Source organism: Chiloscyllium punctatum, unplaced genomic scaffold (assembly GCF_047496795.1).
Source record: "Chiloscyllium punctatum isolate Juve2018m unplaced genomic scaffold, sChiPun1.3 scaffold_185, whole genome shotgun sequence".
Classification (NCBI taxonomy): Eukaryota; Metazoa; Chordata; class Chondrichthyes; order Orectolobiformes; family Hemiscylliidae; genus Chiloscyllium; species Chiloscyllium punctatum.
The window spans coordinates 399,937-415,975 of NW_027309919.1; the positions used below are offsets into that span (position 1 = coordinate 399,937).

At 45.4% G+C, this 16,039-nt stretch overlaps 1 non-coding gene across 1 annotated transcript; it reads left to right on the forward strand.

The window, feature by feature from the left end:
- The first annotated feature begins 1,154 nt into the window (after positions 1-1,154).
- On the forward strand, positions 1,155-1,236 carry trnal-uaa (transfer RNA leucine (anticodon UAA)). The gene has a single exon. It is a non-coding gene; the product is annotated as a tRNA-Leu (tRNA).
- Positions 1,237-16,039: the final 14,803 nt, after the last annotated feature.

Consider the following 16,039-nt stretch of genomic DNA (forward strand, 5'->3'; position numbering starts at 1 on the left):
AGTTGCTGTGGTGAAACGGTGGGCTATCACCGTGTGAAACGTTGTTCTAGCTCTCTGGTTTCCTTCATTCCTGTCCTGGTCAGGGAGGCTGGGGATTGGTCCTCTCCATCAGATGGAGGGACCAGCGCATTGTTGACCCAATTTAATCAAGAATGGAATTGGTCATCTTCACTTCTCATGGTTCATTGTTGTTCTGTTTAGTTGGATGTTACTTGAGCACTTTCTGGGACTTGACAATGCATTAAAGCTGCAGTATGTTTGGAAGCACGGTTTGGAATTGTCTCGCTGCCATTTGTCTGAGCAGTACATGACATAGACGATTCGCACTCCCTCAAAGTCAGCATGTCAGTGTGTCTGGCAATGGTTCCGCCTTTTCTGTTTTGCTTCTGTTCCACGCTAAGAGCTGTCAGTTTTTGGATTTGCTGGAGTGCTGAGGGGGTAACACAATTTGTGTGGTATTTTTCTTCAGACCAAACTCCACCCTCCAGGAAAAATAGCCCAACGCGCTGAGTAACAAACAGCACGCGTTTTTAGCAAATGGTCTGTTCAAGCTGGTGTCAGCTTCTGGAGCGTCTCAGAGTTGCCAAGCACGGAAACAGACCCTGCTCTCTAACTTGCCACTGCTAAACAGATAACCGAAATTAATCTAACCAATATTTGCCAAAATGTGTCCCTTATCACTCCGAACGCTTTCAGATGCCTTTGAAATCTTGTGAGCGCACCAGTCTCTGACACTAAATATGGCAATTCCTTCTGTACACACGGAAATGTCTGTGTTCAAAACAAGTGTCCCTCACATCCCCTTTAAATGTTAGTGTTCTCACATTAAACCAATGTTATCTCGCTTTGAACTCATGTGCCTTGTGAAAAATTACTCCCTGACACTTTTCTCTGTCCGTCTGCCTCATGTCTTTATAAAATTCTGTAAGGCCATTCCTCTGCCCTGAAGCTCCAGGGAAAACTGCCGAATCCAATTCAGTTTCGTGCTATTGTCCAAACAGTGCAAACCTTGCAAACCCTTTCAAATACTTTCGAAATTGTTCCACGTTCGTTACTGAATGCGCGATCTGTTCGTGCCTGAAGTGAAGCGATGCTGAAACGCTAGTAATGAGATTTTGGCGCGCGGCTCCGCTGTGGTAGCGTGGCCCCGCTGTGGTAGCGTGGCCGAGTGGTCTAAGGCGCTGGATTTAAGCTCTAGTCTCTATCGAGTCGTTGGTTCGAATCCCACCGCTACCAGCGGTTGCTCCGCTGCAAGCAGTTGAACAGAGCAGAATCTCTGCAGGCCGTCTGCGTTTTCGTTGTTGTGTTTGCCGCTGCTCAGGTCAACTGAGTCTGACTCTCCTAAACCCCTCTGCTTTCGGATGTCTGCATGGCCAGTTTCTGTGTCTCAAATAGTCTGGAAGTTGTTCATTTGTCTGGAAGTTCGGTGGTTCGAGCCCTCCCTTCGCACTGAGCCTCAATTATTTCAGTTCAAGCATTGAGACCGACCATGTCCCGACACTGCAACCACGAGAACCCACCCGAGTCTGCAGCTGGATGTGGCCACAATCTCTCCAAGGCCCCGCTGCCAACAGAAAGCGGCTACTGCAGCTTCAATCAGCGGCTTCCTGCTCAGTCCTGGAACACAGCACATGGAAAATCCTTCCCCAGGAACGGCTCTTCCCGTGTGAAAGGGACAACCATTCCACTTTAAATTGGACACGGCATCAGAGGATTGTTCCTGTTCTTGGAACGTTTCATAAACAAAACTCCTGTCTCGCAAATAAGAAGTGGGAAAAGTTGTTGGCAGGAAGAATAGAGAAAGTGTTGACTGTGAGGACTCTGTCTCGTCAGCAGATGGGATTCCTTACACTCCAAACAGGAATGATTGGGTTTCCTTAGGTAATTTCCCAATTGATTTACCGTCTACCAGAGTGACTGGGAATCACACCGGAGACATAAAGATGAGGATAAAAATATGAAAATATTTATATTGAATCTTAAATCCAGAGACAAGTGCTAAATAGATAATAATGTTCTGTTGGAATAATAGCTGAGAAATGGAAAGTGTAAATGATGACATTTGTGATTGGGAGGAATTAACTGGACCTTGTAAATTGCAATGCCGGGTGAAATATGCTCAGGATGAAATGACACACTCATCAATCGTGAGCCAGGCCCAGCTACTTTAGTCCGAGAGCATGAGATGCTTAATCTCAGGGCCGTAGGTTCAAGCCTCACGATGGGCTCTTTCCCTCCTTTAAAGAAATCCAGCTCTCTGCCCCACTTGCAGTATTGTAACCCAGTGTAGGGGTTGGTTTGGACACGTCGATCCGACTGTGTTTGATCACACCTCGGTTCCTGAGTGAAAGCTGTCTCCACTTTCCTGGAAGTGTCTGAGACAAGTTTATCAGTGCAGCCGAATATACGATGAATGGTGTCCCTTTCAAAACGTCAGGTTCCACTCCAAACGTGCACCAAACAAAGTGCTCAGAGACACACAACACGAATGGCTACTTGTTGGGGGGGTCTGACAGTGACCACTCAATGTCAAATGGTCCTGAACCAAAATGAAGACATTCAGACCGTTCTGACGGAAACCGAAGGGAACTCTCCCTGAATGTTTCACAATTCACACGGAAAATGATCTTGTGTGCTCATGGGGGTTGACGGAATGAAGAGTTTCTTGTCAGTAACAGGGGTGGGGGTGGGGGTGGGGGTGGGGTAGGATTGTGAGGTTTCACAGTGGGACAGAAGTGATCTGGGTGAACGGGTCAGTCAAACACCCCCAGAGCACGGGACAGCTGATTGGTCCAGGATCACTCCCATCTTCTGTTTCGGAACCAACAAATGAAATTGCTGGAAAATCTCAGCAGGTCTGCTCACATTTTGGAAAGGAAGAGAGTTAAGACTTCGGGACCAGTGACATTTCTTTTTGCATGTCCATCTCCCTCTGGATTGGTGCACTCTTCCTTTTTATTGTCTATCTTCTGACTTCCAACTTTATACTCAGATTCTCTTTTATTGTATTTTCCTCTCCAACCATTTTCCCTTTTTTTAAAATGTGTATCAGATCTGTCCCATCTCTCACTTTGCCCATTTATGATCGGAGAACTTGGAAATGAACAATTAACTCAGTTTCTCATTCCTTAGATACCAGGTGACCAGAGTCCGGAAGGTATAGGATGACGGTTAGAGCTTTCAGCCCATAGTCTGCTCTGCCATTGGATCATGACTAGTACCGTTCTCAATCCCATTCTCCAGTCTTCTCCCTGTAACACTCATTCCCCCTGAATTTAGGACCCAGTCTTTTTTTTTCCCAGACTGGGCCTGCATCCGCCCCAAACCCCTCCCCATCTGTTGGCGGCTGTTACACCGTGTCTCTGTGTGTGATCGAGCTGAGTTTCAGTCCCACACGGCAAACCCAATTTGTTCTGAACAACACAATCACCGCTGGGGGACAGCTCGATCAGGTCTCTGGCCCCACTGTGTTTCTGTGGGGGAGTAGTTATCACCTTCACCTCCCGTGGGAAGGATCGGTGCTTCAAATATCCCGGCAGGAAGAACGATCGGCTTGTGTGTGAACATGGGTGGAGGGAATTGCTCTCTGACCTGGTCAGTAAACCTTACTCTGTATGTCCCTGCCCATTCCTGCCGTTGTCGTGAAAGGGAATGCAAGTCCAATTAATTGCCGTGTACCATTTTATTCGATACACATTCTTCCTTGTTTGGAATATAGGTGGATGTTTCCAGCACAGATCCTCACTGTTTTGAAGAATGCAGTCGGCGGGCCCTGATACTTACAGCGTGTCAGATTGTGGACATAAGATACCACTATTACGCGTGGGAACACCTCCCACCCTGTACATGGCAGGTACTCATGTGAATCAGCCAATGTTGTCTATCTTATACGTTACAGACAAGGATGCCCGGAGGCACGGTACATTGGGGAAACCGAGCAAAGGCTACGACAACAGAAGAATGGGCACCGCACAACAATCAACAGACAGGAGGGTTCCCTCCCAGTTGGGGAACACTTCAGTGGTCCAGGACATTCAGCCTCGAACCTTCGGGTGATCGTCCTCCAAGGTGGACTTCAGGACAGGCAGCAGAGGAAAGTGGCCGAGCAGAGGCTGATAGCTAAGTTCGGTACCCATAGGGAGGGCCTCAACAGGGACCTTGGGTTCATGTCACATTACAGGTGACCACCATTGCACTATACACACACACACACAGATATTCCGACAGACACACTCTCACATACACATGGACACAGGTACACACAGACACCCACACAGACACCCACACACTCCCTTATAGACACACACACTCCCACACTCACACATGCACCCCCTCACAGACTTAAGACACTCTGCACTCACTACATACACACACACACACACACACACACACTTTCTCACACTCACAATCCCCACCCCAGACAGACAGACACACACACACACACAGGGTTACATTGTACTTTGCTCAAAAACTGCATGAGTTCATATAAAATTCCGTTATCTCACTTTTTAGATTAGAATCAATCTAAACATCAGGTCATAGACAGAGAGCACAGGGGGTTAACACCTTCAACATATTGTCTAGCTATCACCATTGTTAACAGCTAACCTGAGAACGCAACTTTTAAAAAAAAGGTTTTGTGATTTCCACATGAAAGAAGTGAAACTATCACTGTATTCAAACAGATGAAAGGCTTAACAGACAATCAATTTTTCCATGTATAATTTCAGTTACATCACAATGTAAATTTTTGCTATAAATTCTGTGTTCCGATCGAGCCCTCCACTGTCACCTCCGAAAGCGAGTGTGCTTCCGATTAAACCTGTTGGACTATAACCTGGTGTTGTGTGATTATTAACTTTGTACACCCCAGTCCAACACCAGCATCTCCAAATCATGACAGGTTTCCAGATGGTGATCGATGGGGCTTTATTGGAGCCTCATCAGCAAACCGTGTTTTACATTTACTCGCCCATCACTACTCTAGTGGTGAAAAGAAGGATAATTCCAAATACCTGCTGCGGGAATTTCTTTTCCAATTCCACTGCGCAGTGTGTGTGTGTGTCTATAAGGGTGTGTGTGGGTGTCTGTGTGCGCGTCTGTGGCGATGTCTCCAGCCCTGCTGGCCGTCCTGGTTAAGAGCGCAGTTACGAACATTCATCTGTCTCGGCGCTACAGGGAAAATTGCCCACGCCTATTCATCCTCGCCCGACAGTCCAAACTCGGCAAACCTGGCAACCTGTTTGTCAGTATTTCCTGAGCATTTCCCCGTGATATCCTTTATTATTTTCAATCATGTTAATAACCCTGGCCAACATTGGTCTATACGGAATGGAAATGTCAGTGTTGGATGAAGAGCAGTGGCTCGGTGACTCGGTTGGGACCTCGTTGTTCCATTTGGGTCACATCCAAAACCTCTCTAGTTCAAACCAGGGCAGGAGCAACGTTGTTCCCTTGGGACAGGTGGATTGGTGGGAATGGAGCGTTCCTGCTGGTTGTTCTCATCAGTAAACCTGCCTTTGAATGAGCTCGCCCATATCTGCTGCCATGGTGAAAAGGAATACCATTCCGATTCATTGCTGGGTCAAACTTTGTTCAGTTTCTCTCCTCGGATAAAGTGAGGACTGGAAATGATGAAACGCTCCGGAAACAAACGGCGGTTCTCCTGCTGCTCGGATGCTGCCTGACCGGATGTGCTTTTCCAGCACCACATTCTCAACTAAGTTTCCCTCCTCCCGGGTCGACGATATGTGTCGATTGTCGATCTTCTCCCGCCGTCCATTTTAAGGGTACAGTAATCGACACTGATCCTTTCTGCACCAAAACTATCGCATTTGTTTTCCATCTGAAGACAGCCTGGTTCAGTGACAGGGAAAGGACCCATTTGCTCATCCCACAGCGAACACTGGTTACCTGATGTCATCTCTGTCTAATGTATCCCAAAGTCGGCTCGGAAACGCCTCATTCAGACCCGAGCATTTCTAAACCTGCGGGAACCCAAAACCAGAAAACCTCAGTCAAGGTTTGGAGCAGTTCACATATTGGAGTTTCCAAGGAGAAGGTATGGTTACCGCTCCTTCAGTCAACAACAGGAAGGAAAAGATTCACATCCTCAGATGAACTGCTTGACTCATGCTCTCATAAAGTCACTAATATTACTGTGTGGCCTGAACCTGAATCCATGTTGTAACTGAAATTGAGGAACTGACGGACAGGCTGCCGAATGACATTGTATCCATTTAGTTTGCCTGATATCACAGAGTTTCAGGAAAGTATGAACAGGGAGGGAGACGAATCCAAGTCAAGTGTAGCCCTGGTGAAAGACCTTGTGTCTGATTCAATCATCGACAAGAGACGTGAATGTGACTAAAGAGGGAGATCTTTCCATACCTAGAACAAAGACCAATCATGTACAGTGAGCACCTATTTGACATCTCAGATCGCCTTTGACCTTCCCTGAATATGTGCAGAAACTGATTTTTGTCCGTCTCTAAGGAAGAACTGTTTGATTTACTAATAATAAGTGAGCCACATCTCCTCGCTTCCCACACAGGTTTGTAACTCAGCTGGCAGCCAGCTGGCAGATGTTCAGGGCTCTGCTGGACAATGTACGGTTAAGGACCAAGACAAGGAAAGTTACAACTCTTACTGGTCCCGCGTTTTGAATAACCTCGCTACCTGTTTTACCATTCTCAGATTTCAGTGCTAAATCAGTTTTTATTTCAGATGAATGAATTCCTTTCCTCAGAGTATCCTGCAGAACTGAAGCCAATGTAAGAGAAGATTGCCCTTTTATGTGCCTTTGCATTGAAGAATGTTCAATCGTGAGATGTCTGGTTTTGCAAAAGTGGGGTTTGATTGTAAATCACACTGAGTAATATTGATACAGAAATGTATTTCCGAAATTACTGTGGTCATGTGGTTAAGGAACTGCACATATGGCCGTCCCTTAGTTATTTCAAACCCCTCCTTGGGAAGCAGCTGACCATAGGGTCCAATCCCAGCTGCGCCCGCTTGTTGTATTGAAGGCCTGTAGGTTCACCTTTTATTAAGTGTCGTGTTACTGATGAAGGGAATCAGCATCCTGTTTGAGTTCGAGCCTGTTATGGTTTGGCAAACCCACTGCTTTTTCCTGGTTTAGTTCCAGCAGTGTATGTTGTCCTTCCTAACCAATACACCAACCTGGAGTTTCTTGCCGCTGTTCCAAAAGCACTCCTTCTTCTCCTCCACTTTTATTCTCCCTCCTTCATTCCAAGTTTGGTGGGAATAACGAGGTGAGGCAGGAGACACTGCAGAAAGGCCGTGGGATGTTGTGGTTATGGCGCAGAAACCACGAGTGGATCACCCTCATTCTCTGCTGTCGTCATTCATTCATTTTACAGCATCAGTAATGTTTCCATGTTGTAGTTTTTTTCTATTGGATAAGGAATGCAACTTTAATTTCGAAAGGATTACAATATTTTGAGGAAGAACTGGCTCCTTATGTCACATCCAAGTAGCAGATGTATTATCCATAGAATGTGAGCCAAGTTTTACAGACTCCTGCCAGGTTCCAGAAAACCTCTCAGCAGCTCCATTCTCAAACTATCCCTGAACGTCAGGCTTTTCATAGAGTAGGAATGGGAAATGAGGGATATTGGCAAATAAAGGGTCAAAGAATATGATAAAGGGTGAGGGAGATACACAGAGATAAAGACAGAAAATTAGAGACTCATCTTGAGGGAGACCCTGAAAGAATCAGATCTCGGGTCGACATGGCTGCTAACTGGCAAAAAAAAGGATTTTGATAACTATCCTCATTCGACAGATAAAACTGACCACTATCCCGGCATTGTGGTCTAGAAATGAAGAACTAATCTGGTTCTGTCGTTGTGAATCATTGTCTCTGTTTCTCCCCACAGATGTTGTCAGGACTATTCAGTTTGCACGTCAATTCTTGTTTTTGGTTCAGATTTCCAACATCTGCACCGGTTGGTTTTGTGTTAAACTTTAAAACGGTTGGCACAAAACCGATGTTCTGCCAGCTTTGGAAAGGTGGTCAGAAATATTCTTACCACAATGTGTGTGCAGAACAAAGCCCGCATTCCTTGACCGGGAATAGAACCCGTGTCACGGCAGCGAGAGAGCCAAATGCTGGCTACTAGACTCCAAGGGAAGGCAGAAGGCGCCATTGCATTTATTCAGAATGAAAACACTTTTGCCTTTTCATTTCTGATCAGTCTTGCTGCAGATTAGGTCCTCCTTGCCTTCGAGCTTTCACAGAGTGGGAAGAGACCGTTCGGCCCATCGTACATTGCAGCTCATCAGGCATCCATGTATTCCAGTCCCAGTTTCTAGTTTGGGCTCAAAATGTTATGTGTCCTGATGTTTCCAGAGCAAATATCAACGCGATTCTCACTGTGAATTTAAACGACACGACAATGGGACTGAGATTTAACATGGTCACACTGTGTTGGAACCACCTTGAGGACCTGAACCTCATTTTCACCCACAGAGGGAGACACACAGAAACATATCCCGAGAGGAACAGATGTCTCAGGATCACACCGGCTCCTTGTGCTTCACTTCCGCTCTCTGCTCCACACAACAGCTTCTCTGACAAAGGCAGCTTTAGGTGGAACACTCGCCAGTTTGACAGGCAATGAGAGATGTGGAGCAGAGCTGGAATTTAAAATGGACAATAGACCGAAATGCAAGTTTTATATTCGACAACACACTGATCCAAACCATTCAGATCCTCAGAACCTGACAAAACAGGACCAGCCATGCACCTGTCTGACATTGAGCTGTAATAGACCCAAAAGCAACATTCCATTTGAATACACACTGATCCTATCCCTGCAGCTCGAAAGAACCTCAGAAAATAGCAAGTGACAACATGCAATTAGCTGAACTAACACGTAACACTCGAGACATGTAGGATGTAAACCTACAATCGTCTGATTCAAAGTCAGATGTTCTATCTATTGCTTCACTAGCAGGATGCACACACACACGCTGGACACCTTTCCATATGCGATATAAACATGGAGATCTGGGAAGCAACATTCATAAGGTGATCAACCAGCAAAGATAATCCACTTTGTGTAACAGGGCCTTTCAATGGCAAAGCAAATACATTTGTCCTCAGGTACCTGGTTCTGTGTCGCCTGTTCTTCTGCTGGACATCTCCAGCATTTTATTCACAGTCACGGCGCTATCTTATGATGCACTCCACTGAAATGTACTTTCATACTTGGATTTAGTGTCACTTCCAGTAAAGGTCCTGAACAAATTCAGCGAGAAACCTCTGGTCATTTCCAACATGGAATTTGGAATCAGATGATTTGAACGAAGGCTTTATTGGGGCCGCCCCATCACCGCAGATCAACGCCTCAAAACGAGCCGCTGTTAGTATCAAACTGTTCTGGACCTTCCTGCAGTAAATCAGGTTAGCACAGCTCCGCTTTCTTCACATTGAAACCAGGGCGGCAATATGAATTGTTTGGAAACTTAGAGAGAGAAACATTGCTGCTGAAGATAATGATAACGTGAAGATCATACACAGAGTCTGGTCAGATCAGGTCACAAGTGTTACTATCAGCTTCAGTAGGGTCACTGGTTCGGAGTCTGAGTTTGTAATGCCCAGACCGGGATACAATTCCCAGTCAGGAAATGAAGATTTATTTCTCTTCTTGTGAGTTATCTGATTGAAAACAAACTCCTGCTTCCTCACAGAACACAGACCCAGACCAACCCAGTGATTGTTTGCATCTATCTAGAAGGACAAGAGCAACAGATACACGAGAGAACTGTAACCACAAATCACCCATCTAGGACCTCGCCTTTCTGAGTTGGAAATATCTCGCTGCACCGACAGTGCTTTTGGGTCTAGATTCTGGAACTCCCTCCCTAACAGTATCAAGGCTGTAGCTCCGTGGAGCGGGGTGATTGAAATAAAATGAAAGGTAAAGACGCCTGGAAGGATTGAATCAGTAAGTGAGAGAGGAGCTGGTGGAGCCAGGCTCAATGTTCGAACTAAAAGATCAGCCTATCCTGCCCACTGTTTGTACTGACTCACACAACACTCCTGATCCATTCACCACAATGACCCTGTTCTCTTGGGGTGAGATTCCCTCGGTACATATTAACGCAGTTCATGGGCTCCAGGAGGATGAACACATCCTCTTTATCCTGTCAGTTTAATGAAGGTGGAGGGATCAGTTTGAACCCAACGCAAGAAGAGATTGCCTCTTTCTGTGCATTTTCACTGGGGAATGTCCAGCTGCGAACTATTCTTTTCTGTAGAAGGGGAGACTGATTTAAATTCTCACCGAGCAACTTTCAACCCGAAACAAATGTCCGAGTTACTCTGATTGAATAGTTAATGAACTGCAGATCTGGATTTGGAGAGCAGTGTCTGTGCTGTCTCCATGGATTAATGAGTTAAAGCGCCTGGTAATAACCAGACCAGGACGGTGTCAAATCCTGGCGTTGCATGTCCTGTATATTGAAGGTTCGTTACTTAACCATCCCGTAAATGCCATTGTGTTGACCCACCATACCGAAAGAGACGGCTCAGCATCCTTCTGGTGTTTGAGCTCAGCCCATTGGGATTTCATGTTACCACGTCCTACCGCCTCCTGTGGCCCCATCAGTCAATGCTCGATCTTTCTAATTCCACTTTTATTCTCCCTCCTTCATTCCCACTTTGTTGGGAATAACGAGGTGAGGCAGGAGACACTGCAGATATCCCAGCAATGTTGTGGGAATGGCACACACACTGCAAGATGATACCCCTCCTTTTCTGCTGTCACCATTCATTCGTTCAATTGAAGCAAAGACTTCACTTAAATCGGATAATTGGGGTGAAAGTGTTTTTGTTTGGTGGATTATGAATTCTATTAAGAATTGTAAAAGCTCATGATATTTTGAGTGAAGAAATGTCACCTTACCACAAGCCTCAGTGACATAGACTCTACCCGGAGAATGTGAGGACAGTTCTACACACTCTACCCAGGGGCGGGGAAAGCCCGTTAGTAGGTCTACTCTCAAATTATCTCCGAATGTCAGAGTTTTCAAAGAGCAGAAATGGAAAATAATGGATATTGATAGACAGAGAGTGGGAGCATGTGGAAGAGAGTGAGGTGGATACACAGAGGAAATGATAAACGAGTAGAGACGCATATTGAGGGAGAGCCTGAAAATAGAAACTCTCCATTTAAAATGGGTGCTCACTGACAGAAAGGGGAATAAAAAAGAACAATTGAAGGCCAGCGTTTCACCAGCTCAAGGCAACGGAATCAGCATTACACCCGGAAAGGTCGGTTGACATTCAGAAAGTTGACATTTCTCGGCTAATGTAATATTCTGATAAATATGTTGATTTGCTCAGTGAAACTGACAATTACTTGAGCATTAAAACAATAAAATGCACAACTAGTCTGGTTCTGTCGATCTGAAACATTAAACCTGTTTCTCTCCACAGATGCTGCCAAGTCTGCCGAGTTTCTCTGTCAATTTCCGTTTCTGATTCAGGTTTCCAGCATTCACAGTGCTTTGTTTAAAGTTACTCTGCATTAAGTATGGGACAACACTTGATCAATTGTCAGCTCCATACTTCATTCCCTGCTTCGGGAAGGCTGTCCCCACGATTAATGGGACGACGGAAACTCCACTTGCTGCAACAGTGAGAAAACTGAATCCTCACCAGGAGGCGAACAGGGAAAGCAAAAAGAAAAGGCACTGCGTGTTTTCATCAGGAAACCGCTCTTGTCTTTCCATCTGTGATTATTTTAGCTGCAGATTAGTTTCTCCCTTTCTTCCGATTTTTACAGCGTGCAAAAGACCTTTCGGCCCATCTGCAGTGTGGGTCATTGGACTTCCATCTATTCTAGTCCCAATTCCCATGAACCTGCGTTTGTGATGTTACCAGGGCGAATCTAAATGGGATTCTCCCTGTGACCTTAAATGACCCAACAATGGGACTGAAGTTGGGGACATGGTCACATTATGCTGTATCACCGCCGAGGAGCTCAACCTCATATTTACCCACAGATGGAAACAAACAGAGGGCTCAGGATTAGTCTCGTTCCATATGCTTCACATCCGCCAGTTTCTCCGACCAGCTCACCGCAGCTGGTCAAAGAGGTCTGCAGCACCGAAAATGCCCTTCGGACCATCAAATCTGTACCAGTCGAAGACTGGCCCCTGACTGTTTTCATCTCGTTTTCCAACGGTTGGCTCGTAGCTCCAACAAAATTGGAATGGAATTGTTCAACTTTCTCTGGGGATTTCTGTGTGTTTCACTCTGAAAGGCAGAGGATTGTGGATTGCCCCCATTCCCAACCTGTCTGAAATGTCTTTTTTCCCTTCTCCTGTGTTTTGTTTGTGAAAGATGAAGACAGGGTGTAATCTCCCTTTTTATTTGTTGACATTACTGAATCGCAACCGGTAGGATTCCAGGCTGTGAGGGTAAAGCCAAATGAATTTCAAGCTAATTACCTTAAACACGTATCGACAATTACAGAACCACACTGTCCTCTTCATTTTCCAGGTGTCTCTCATTGTGGAGCTGAGGAAGAGTGAATCATTATCGGGTTTGTTCGAATCCAATCACTTCACAGTTTGCAAAAGCGTTAAATGTTGGTGAATGGTGGGTCTAGTTGTATCATCCTGATAGATGGAACTGACATTCAATTTAAAACCAAGAATAGGAATTGCAAGAGAAACTCAGCAGATCTTACAGCATCTATGCAGAGAAAATCAGAGACAACATTTCAAAACTTCATCAGAACTCGGTAATCTCCCACAGGTCCTGCCAAACCCGTTAGATTCGACAGCAGCTTCTGTTTTTGTTTCAGATTCCAAGAATCCACAGTTCTTTACATGAACCATTAAAGCAATGCAGAAACTTCTTTGTGGATCCTCACACGAAAGGGTTCCATTTGGAGAACATTTTCCTGACCCCACTCGACACACGAAACTGTGCAGCATCCAAAACAGATGCAGCAAGAACAACCATCGCTGTCGCCCTGGGGGCTCTTGAACCAGGAACCTTTCATTTAACAGTCGAATGCGCTGAAACTTCTAACCTCACACCTTGCACGATCCTCTAAAGCAGGCTGTGACAGACTTCCCACTTCAGTCTGCCCTTCCCAGAACGCCAACTGTCCTCTATCAGTTTTACTTTACCAGAATATAGACTGAGACATTCATTATGGCGACATGGGAACAGTCTGATCCCACCCAGTACAGACACACCCATGTCACTGGGAACCAGTTCTCCTCCAACCGGGACCATCTCCCTTCGAGTAGCCCAGTGTCTTGTGTGGTCCCGAGTTATTTCATTGATATAGAGTCCAGATGAGATTTGTATTCCTCATGTACAGGAACGAGAATTCTTTCGATGTCTACGATCAGTTCATGTTGTGTCCTCTTAAAGAAGGGGAAGATGTCTTGACTGTTTCTGCTCAGCCCGACAGTTCGCCCTTCTTCATTCTCCTCTGATTCCATTTCCCAAAGAGTTCCCGAAGATTCACAAAGCTGGAAACTGTGTTATACGGGATGCGCCTTTAATGTTTGTGCACCTGCCAACTGACAATCTTTTCCCAAAATCTCTTCACAATCCTCTGTCTTACACCGTGTCCAGGGATGAGAAGTCCCGTTTTGTGGAGAGTTTCCCGAGGTTTGTGAGTTTCTCTTTGGAGTAAAGATGGTTAACCGGCAATTTCCTGCGGCTGTTTCTAATGATGGGAGTGGGAACCGTGGGCCTGGGCACTTTGACGGGCAGGACCAAGTGTTACCACTGACCCAGAGGCAGTGAACAGAGGGACTGGGATTAAAGGATTCTAATAAAAAGCAGCACTTCTGATTGAGAACTCGAGCAACCGAGGTCTAATCAAATATTGCACGGAAAATCAAACTGTCAATTTGCCAGATTTCTTTGCTAACGTGGGCGGTAGAGTTGATCAAGGGAGCTGTTGATTTGAGTGTTTTTGGATATAAACCAATAAAGGTCAGTGACATTTGTTTTCTGGCAAAATACATGGCCTTTCCTGATGTTCACAATGAAAGAGATGGTTTCCAAGAAAAGACAGAGACTAAGTCACCTGTAAAGTAATCGATGGCCAAGATATGACAGTTTGATTTTCCTTTCAATAAATAATTGTGACTCCGTTTGCCTGCAGCCATCTCTTCCTAACTTTGTGCGTTCCTTCGTTTACAGTGGGATTTAGCATGTTCCAAGTGACAGCAAAGATATTAGAGCAGTTGGAAGCATTTTCGCCTCTCAAGTCGGCGAGTTTACAATGAGATCACGGGCTGATTTGTTTAATCCTCAACTCCCCTTCTCAGCCTTATCTCCCTGGCCCTTGATGGTGAATTGACTCAATGTCTGTCTATCTCAGCCTTGACGGCCCTCTGTTGGAAAGAATTCCACTGATTTGCTCCCCTCTCATAGAGAGAATATCCTCCCCATCAGAGTCTTCAATGTTTGACCCCTTCCGCTGTGATGAGGCCCTCTAGTCCCACATTATCCTGGGTGTAAATCAGAGCAGAATGAACCCCTGAAGGTAGGTCTACACTCTCTACTGCCAGTTGTGAGTATTTGAAAACATTTCATATTTTGACATCTGATTAACCAATTAGAGCTGATTTTACACATTAGATTTTCCAATGGAGAGTCTTCTTCAAGAGCACTTCAATGGCTGTAATTCAGCTGGCGGTGTAAGTGCTAGTCAAACACAAGGACACTCGGTGCACTGCTGTGTTTATGAATCTCTCTGCACATGAAAATGGATCCTTCCCATCCCCTTTACCTCTCATCAATGTGGGTGTCATTCAACTTGATCTCCCAGCATCCTCCTCCGTTCTGAACCAAGAGAGGGTGACAGTGAATACTGGGGTCATGCTGCGGACAGGACAAGCCAAATACTGGTGTTTCAGGTTACAACTCTCCATTCTAGAAGAAATATTAAGGCACTTGAACGCAAGTGTGTTGGGGGCAGAGTGATTAAGGCGATGGGTTAGTAATCCATTGGTGTTTCCCCATGCAGGGTCAAATCCTGCCGACTCCATCTTGAACAACTTCCTGTCGGGTACCTTCTTGCTCAACTTTCAGAAATCCCATGTCAGCAAGGCCAGGCCAGTTATTTGATTAGACATAGGCTGCTCGAGTTCTTAATCAGAAATATCCCACACTCCAACCGTTATTTCTGTTTCTCTTTTCACAGATACTGCTAGACCCATCGAGCTTCTGCAGTATTCTGTGAATGTACTGCCCAGAAGTGCTGCTTTTTATTAGATTCCTTTAATCCCAGTCCCTCTGTTCACTGCCTCTGGTCAGGGGTAACACTTGCTCCTGCTCATCAAAGTGCCCAGGCCCACGGTTCCCACTCCCATCATTATAAACAGGCGCAGGAATTGTTTTTCAAAAACCCGGAAATTAACGAAGTTCAAATGATCGAAGTTTTATTTTAAAACCCGAAAAGAAACGAAGTTCAAACGATCCGAACCCGAAAATAAACGAAAAAAGTTTACACATCAAAGTTTATTTTTAAAACCCAAAAATTAACAAGGCTGGGGAATTCAGATTTCAACCCTCCCCTCAGAGTTGAGCAATTTTCGAAGCCCACTGCCCAGTACCAAATCAACCCTCAACTTCAATTAATCTCTCCCCACTTTGTTTTAACATTTAAGAAGTTCCCCAGACCCAACCCTTGCTCAGGCGGATCCTTTCGGGCTGGACTGGAAAACAAACAAGGAGGGGTCATGTCAGACACCACTTGAATGAGAGGAAAACCAAACGCTCTTAAAATACTCAATAGTGAAGGACATTTAACTCTTACACTGTTCTCATTCTGTCTGAGCTGAAAACGTGTCACAGCACCAAAATGAAGAACCTACACCCCTCAAGACGGGCTTCTTGGTTCAAGATCGGCCAAAAGAATCGACAGATGTGGTCTGTTCAAAAAGCAAGGGGCATTAGTTTATTGAATTGAAGTACCTTGATGCGATTCTGTCCAGCAACACAGAGAATGAAGCTTCTGTGTTCCGTGGT